This window comes from Myxocyprinus asiaticus, chromosome 1, assembly GCF_019703515.2.
Source record: "Myxocyprinus asiaticus isolate MX2 ecotype Aquarium Trade chromosome 1, UBuf_Myxa_2, whole genome shotgun sequence".
Classification (NCBI taxonomy): domain Eukaryota; kingdom Metazoa; phylum Chordata; class Actinopteri; order Cypriniformes; family Catostomidae; genus Myxocyprinus; species Myxocyprinus asiaticus.
The window spans coordinates 48,614,271-48,622,620 of record NC_059344.1 but is presented as its reverse complement, the minus strand read 5'-3'; positions in this window follow the sequence as shown (position 1 = coordinate 48,622,620).

The window sequence follows — 8,350 nt, the reverse complement described above, 5'->3', positions numbered from 1 at the left end:
ATCTGTGTCAGAGGAAGTGCTGAACACTGTACTTGTGGAAATAGAGGGAATATTAAACTCCAGACCACTGGGTATGTTTCCTCAGACATAGCAGATATTGACCCTGTGACACCTAATTCCCTCCTAATGGGACGTCCAACTTCTGCATTACCACAAGCTGTCTACCCAGAATCAGAAATGCTCAGTCGTAGGAGATGGCGTCACAGCCAGATTCTAATTGAAAACTTCTGGAAATGTTTAATACGACATTACCTCCCGGACCTGCAACAGCGGCAAAAATGGCAAAGAGGATCTGAAAACCTTCAGATCGGTGAAGTTGTGATGATTATGGATCAACATTTACCTCGAGCTCTATGGCAAATAGGTACTGTGGCCAAAGTCATTCCTGGACTAGATGGGCGAGTTCGTACAGTTGTAGTAAATGTCAAAGACAGAAGTTACACAAGGCTGGTGGCTTGCCTAATTAAACTGCCTGTCCTACCTACCAACACCAACAAAGACTAGTCAGCCTTTTCTTTATTTACAAATTTGTTAAACAAATTTGGGGGCGGCTGTACAAAAGGCCAAGCTTTAATGATGCAGGACATTTATTGCATTGCACTTACATGAATATTATCTCTGAATCACATGACTATTATTTCTGTAATTTGATTGGTTTAAGTCAGCAGAACTGAAAGTCAGTCAAAGACTGTTCATGTCCAGACATGTACCGAAGTTGCTAAGTTCTGCGGCAGTTTTGTATTGATCTCCGTGCTGATCTGGTCCGATTTCTAACGGATTTTTGTTCATACTGTGTGTGGACATCTTAAAAGTAAGTAGTGAAATACTCCTTTCATGCATCTGTTGCTGGATTGAATTACTGTTACGTTATATTGCAATATTAAATGTTCGCTTATTCCTTTGAAGTAGTCAATGAGCACGTAATATCAATTGCACATTCATTTCATTATAAAACACGCTGAGTAAAGCTTTAAATGCAACTGTTTGAAAATTATATGGAAATATTTAATTCTGCTTTATCTGATAGTTGATTTAAAGTGAATATGCATTTAAACCTGAGGAAATTTACATCTGCTGGACTTATAAAAATATGTCCTTATCTTTATGCTGTTGCATTGTTACTTTATATTGTTCAGTTATTACTGTTTCTGTCTTATGATCGTATCTATATTCATTATTGTTCATTTATAGAGCCACACACTGATACTGATGTATGAATCAAATGGGAACAGTAAATAACTTTATTGTGGACATGGACCAAGTGATTTATTGTTCTGCCTAGACAATCTGTAGCAGTTGCCACCTAGTTTAAGAACTGCACCTTAACAACTGCACCTTCATACAAAAGCTGTTAATTTCAACAACAGTAGACAGTAAGTAATTTAACAGCAATATGCTGCTAAATTGCAGTTGTATACTGTAGCTGTCAAAAACAGTATCTTGCTGTTAATTTCATGAATGGCAACACACCGTATTTTTACAGTATAATGCTGGCAACCACAGTTGCCAGTAGTTTACTGTTTTTTTACAGGATTATTTTTTACAGTGACAGAATTACAGGATAAGATGAATAGTGTACTGTATGTATGCAGAGTTTTTATACAGAAATGTGCAAATGAAATTACGTTTAAATGGGTATGGATTTGTAGATGTAGTATTATAAATATAAAAAATTAAATGTAAAAATGGTGATTTTTCATATTGAACACGTGTTTGTAGAGGTAGCATGTCTAAATATGAATTTACTTGTTTGTTTTTTTTTACATGCACATATGTATTAAACCTACTGTATACTTATATACTGTATTGCACTAAACTGTAATATACTGTACCAAGGCTTTGATAAACGTCATGTGAATAAGTCTTTTAGGTGTTTTGTCTATGTAGGATGCTCTGTATCTGTACTTTTGGCATGTAGCTTGTAGTGTAACTTGCTACTTTTTCTGAAGTGTAGCTTTTAGCAGTGGCGGAGATAGGGGGTGGCCAGGGGTGGCCGTGGCCACCATGGACTGAAGCCTGGCCACCCCATTGGCCACCCCGCTCGCAACTGCTGCTTTGGTCATTTTTTGTCTTGGGCACAATTTAGTTTTTAGAGGTGGCTGTACAACCGCAACACACAGGAGTCTTAACATGTGTGCACACCAAGGTCGCTGCACCTCTCTGTCCCAGGTGTCACTATATAACCCCCCCCCCAACCCCAATGATACAGAAATGCTGCCTGAAAATTTCTGTTCCACTACAGACTGATCGCTGGCCCCTGCCAGGCCACCCCTGTGAAAAACTTCTGGCTCCGCCCCAGGCTTTTAGCTTAGCTTAATTAATTTTTCTGTTGAGTAGTTGGTAGCTTAGCTAGCTAAATTTTTGTAGGTAGCTTGCCCAACACTGTGTGAATGTAACCCACTTTTTTAATACAACCCCAATTCTGAAAAATTTGGGACAGTATGAAAAATGCTAATTAAAAACAAAAACAAAAGGAGTGATTTGTAAATTATAATCACCCTTTGCAATATTGAAAGCACTACAACTATGCATTATATGATGTTTTATGTACAAAAATAAATTTTTACCACTGTGAAACATCACCATTTCTTCTAATAACACTTATTAAGCATTTGGGCACTGAAGGCACAAGTTTGTTTAGTTTAGAAAGTGGAATTTTCCCCCATTCATCCATTATGCAGGTCTTCAGCTGCACAATTGTACGGGGTCTTCATTGCCATATTGTGCTTCATAATGCGCCACACATTCTCAGTTGGAGACAGGTTAGAACTGCAGGCAGCCCAATCTAGCACCTACACTCTCTGCTTACACAGCCATGCACTTGAAATCCGGGCAGTATGTGGTTTGAAGCTGACCTGCAGGAAAATGCAGGGACATCCCTGGAAATATGGTGCTGGATGGCAGTATATGTTGCTCCAAAATTTGTACATATCTGTCTGCATTCATGGTGTTCTCACAGATGTGTGAGTTACCCATGCCATGGGCACTGACACACCCCTGGCCAATACAGACACTGGATTTTGGACCTGACGCTGATAACAGCATGGATGGTCCTTTTCCTCTTTGGCCCGGAGAACACGACGGCTGTGTTTCTCAAAAACTATTTGACAGGGTTACCACTCTTATCAATCAATGAACTTCCATGATTTTCCCATGACTTTTCCATGACTTGAAAGCTAATTTCCATGGCCAAACATTGTCTTTCATTTTGAAAATTGCACAGAAGTCAAATAATTGCAAATTTGTAAAAAACAAAACCTCAACATTGTTTTATAAAAGTTCAACTGAAAACATTTAATTTTAAATTTAATTCATAACAACATATTGTGTGAATCCTAAAATGGGCAGGGATTAGTGGCACATCGTTTTCTCTAAGTCGTCAGGCAGGGCTCAGCACTAAGGATTTTTTCTTGCCCTGCCAAAATTTTCACTGGCCACAACACAAAAATTTGAAATAGCTGTTTTTACCATCATGGCTTTAAAAAATCTGTCTTAAGTGAATTTGTTTTATATAAATATTACATTTTTAAGACAATTTCACCCAAAATTGTATCACATTTATAATTTTCAAAATATGATTTATGCCTTATGTAACACAATATCAGCGCTTTACAGATATAAATTCATCATATTAACCTCAGCCATCCAGCCATTTACGTATGTTTTTAAGTGAAGATTTCTGTGCAGCAAATGATGGGTTTTCCGTCTCCTGTTTAGTCTTGCTGTCAACTTTTAAGCTCTGTGTAGTTTTCACAATCAGGATCAAAGATTTAGTCACTGAGTTAAAGATTTGATAACTGGCTGAATGTTATACACATATGAATCCCTGAGACAGGAGACCTTGCTACTAAATCGGTTGTGATGTGTCCAGTATAAACAGTAGGTAGATATTATGCCTAATCTGTAAATTAAGATTGTGGATATAAATTTGAAATTAGACAACCCAAACAAGACCAACACTGACTGATACACAAAGCACAGAAAGAAAATATCTGTACAATCCAGAAACGAGAAGTGTAACAGTTGTTATGAGAAAGATATGAAGTAGACTGTTCAAAGTCATCTTCACCCTGCAGCTGAACAGCTCTGAAAATAATGCTTCTATTCATATCAAACACCATTAGCATGTCAGATTAATGTTTACATTTTGAAAAACATTACCTAAATATATTGGCCTACTTGCATTTTGGATACTGAGCTGCTCAGATTTCCAGCCACATGAATAACCGGGGTTTAACAAAGTTTGTTAGGTTTTATTCAGCGCTTCATCTCTAAACGCAAAATAATGAGAGAAACTGTGCTTTTTTTTTTTACTGTGGGAATATTATTGTGCTCTGTCCCGTTTGAGTGCGCGTGCACGTTAAACAGTGTCTACGCTGCATGGAGAGATGAGAGAGAAATGCACAGACAGAGATGGATTTACAGTCTGTTAGAAATGAACTGTTGATTTCATGTGTTCCAATGTGTGGATAGCAAATTTTCAATAACATGTTAAAACGGAAAAACTGGGAATTTCGTGCACTGTGTTTGTGATCTGTGGAATGTGCGGGCCATCAGGCAGTCCTTATTTTCAAGCCTTGGGTCAGGTATTCTAAATAACATGATATATTTTAAACTCTTCACCGTGTGTTTTTAATACAGTGCAACTTAACACTTAAATTAAATATTTTAGGACAGAGCATAATAAATTAAATATATTAACTATAAAAACAATTCCATGATTTTTCCATGAATCTGAAGATTTTATTAATTTCCATGACTTTTACAGGCCTGGAAATCACAATTTTAGAATTCCCTGATATTTCCAGGTTTTCCATGACCGTGGGAACCCTGATTTGAAATGTGGACTCGTCGGACCAAAAAACAGTTGCACTGTTCTACTTTCCATTTAAGATGAGACCGAGCCCAGAGAAGTCGGCAGCGCTTCTGGACAGTGTTGATGTAGGGCTTCTGCTTTGCATAGTAAAGTCTTTACTTGCATCTGTGGATGCAGCAGTGAGTGGTGTTGACTAACAAAGGTTACTAATGTAATCCCTAGCCCATGTTCATGATATCCATTACAGATGAATTATTATTATTTTTTTAATTTTTTTTAACAGTAACGTCTGAAAATTCACAAGGAAAAACATCATATATAATATGTAATTGTAGTGCTTTCAATATAGCAAAGGCTGAATATAATCTACAAATAACTCCTTTTTGTTTTTATTAAAAATGTTCATACTGTCCCAACTTTTTCGGAATTGGGGTTGCATTTCTAAGCTCTTGAAATAGGTTATTAACTTTTCAAACATGCTGGTATGATTAGCATGAAGATGAATGTTTTACTTTATCAGTCTTTTCTTTTTTTTTTTTTTTGTATTAAGAAAATAAATCTCGCTGACAAGACTCATGTACTACTCATGTACTAAAAGACTTTTAAAAATGGCAGTTCATTATAAGCTTTTGATAAAAGAGGCTCACTAACTTTATGGTTATGTGAAAAATCAATAACGGTAAACAAATGATAATAAAAGGTCTTGCTATGGTATTTGACATCATTAAAGAAATTACAGATTGCCTAATGACTACAAATAAACACAGTCAACAATTCAAACAAATAAATACATTAAATTAAACTACATATGTAGAAGCAAAATGTAAGAGGTGGTATAGGCCTAAAAGTTTGCAGTTTTGGTGTCTAGTCCCTTTTTTAGTGACAGGAGGATGGCCAGGAAAGCAAAAGCACAAAGCACAGCACTGGACTGCATTGGAAAAGCCCCCACATTCAGCATATTAGCACTGAGCGGTGAAGTAAATCAGCAGAAGCAAACAGTTCATCTATAATTCATTCATAGGCAAAGTACATCCTTCTCAAAAAGTTCAGGGTAAACTTGGGCTGGAGCGGAAAAGGAATGCCAATGGTGTGTTGTGGCTTCATAATAACATTGCAAATATTTAGCAACCTGATTAAAAACCAAAGAACTTTCAAAATAAAACCAGTATGGAATATTAAGTACAGGGCTTTTCGCTCTAAACATACCCTAGTGGTATACTGGATCAAACACACTGTGGACCCTAGAGGGTCTTTCTGTTCATTTTGCTGAACCAGTATCTTTAAATGTTTGCATATTCACTGCATTGCATAATGAACTTAAAATGTTAAAGAGACATTTTGAAGTTTGATATAACTGCCTTCACAGTTTTTAAGAACATTTCTATATTTTGTTTGTTAGATTTGTTGTTAATGAAACTGGAAACAATTTTTTTTTAGATTTGCTGTTAATAAAAAAGGAAATCCTTGCTTTTAGTGGCATAACTAGGTAGCCCTGGGTGAAAGGGGGCCCAGTGGGCGATTAAAAAATGACAGAGGGGGTCATAACAAGGAAAGAAGCGAGGCGGTGGGTGTTTATTTATTTATTTTTTTCATTTAGTCTTCAGCCAACTATTTATGGTCTAGACTGCTCCATATTGACATTAAAGCAATTTTAAAAACAAAAGCAAACATTCCATTTCTCATTCTCAATATCTGAATTATTCTGCTTGCTTTGAGAAGTAATGTACTTTCCAATCAATGTATCATTCGTTCATTTCATATTCAGTTAGGAATTAAAAATTGGAAAAACAAAAAACTACTTATTTCATTATTCGTTTACAAAACCAATATTAAAAACAAATAATGACTTGTTTTTCGTAATTTCGATTTAATTTTCAAGTTAAAAATAGGAAATTGGAAAAATAGCCATGGGACACTGTGTGTTTAGATGATTTAATTTCACTAATAAACTCAGCAAAAAAAAAAAAAAAAAAAAGAAATGTCCTCTCAATTTCAACTGCTTTTATTTTCAGCAAACTTGACATGTGTAAATATTTGTATGAACATAAAAAGATTCAACAACTAAGACATAAACTGAACAAGTTTCACAGACATGTGACTAACAGAAATGGAATAATGTGTCCCTGAACAAAGTGGGGGTCAAAATCAAAAGTAACAGTCAGTATCTGGTGTGGCCACCAGCTGCATTAAGTACTGCAGTGCATCTCCTCCTCATGGACTGCACCAGATTTGCCAGTTCTTGCTGTGAGATGTTACCCCACTCTTCCACCAAGGCACTTACAAGTTCCCGGACATTACTGGGGTGAATGGCCCTAGCCCTCACCCTCCGATCCAACAGGTCCCAGATGTGCTCAATGGATTGTGATCCGGGCTCTTCGCTGGCCATGGCAGAACACTGACATTCCTGTCTTACAGGAAATCACGCACAGAACGATCAGTATGGCTGGTGGCATTGTCATGCTGAAGGGTCATGTCAGGATGAGCCTACAGGAAGGGTACCACATGAGGGAGGAGAATGTCTTCCCTGTAACGCACAACGTTGTGATTGCCTGCAATGACAACAAGCTCAGTCCGATGATGCTGTGACACACCGCCCCAGACAATGACAGACCCTCCACCTTCAAATCGATCCCGCTCCAGAGTACAGGCCTCGGTGTAACGCTCATTCCTTCGACGATAAACGCGAGTCTGACCATCAACTCTGGTGAGACAAAACTGCGACTCGTCAGTGAAGAGCACTTTTTGCCAGTCCTGTCTGGTCCAGCGAAGGTGGGTTTGTGCCCATAGGCGACGTTGTTGCCGGTGATGTCTGGTAAGGACCTGCCTTACAACAGACCTACAAGCCCTCAGTCCAGCCTCTCTCAGCCTATTGCGGGCAGTCTGAGCACTGATGGAGGGATTGTGCATTCCTGGTGTAACTCGGGCATTTGTTGTTGCCATCCTGTACCTGTCCCGCAGGTGTGATATTTGGATGTACCGATCCTGTGCAGGTGTTGTTACACGTGGTCTGCCACTGCGAGGACGATCAGCTGTCCTTCCTGTCTCCCTGTAGCATCTCACAGTATGGACATTGCAATTTATTGCCCTGGCCACATCTGCAGCCCTCATGCCTCCATGCAGCATGCCTAAGGCACGTTCACGCAGATGAGCAGGGACCCTGGGCATCTTTCTTTTGATGTTTTTCAGAGTCAGTAGAAAGATCTCTTTAGTGTCCTAAGTTTTTATAACTGTGACCTTAATTGCCTACTGTCTGTAAGCTGTTAGTGTCTTCATGACTGTTCCACAGGTGCATGTTCATTAATTGTTTATGGTTCATTGAACAAGCATGTTTAAACCCTTTACAATAAAGATCTGTAAAGTTATTTTGGATTTTTACAAAATTATCTTTAAAATACAGTATCCTGAAAAAGGGACGTTTCTATTTTTGCTGAGTTTATATGGCTTGAATATTTGATTCACACATATGGGTGGGCCTGAAATGCCCCTTTCTTCTGACGCATCATCTTCCTCAATGCTGTGAGACAGAATAAAAGT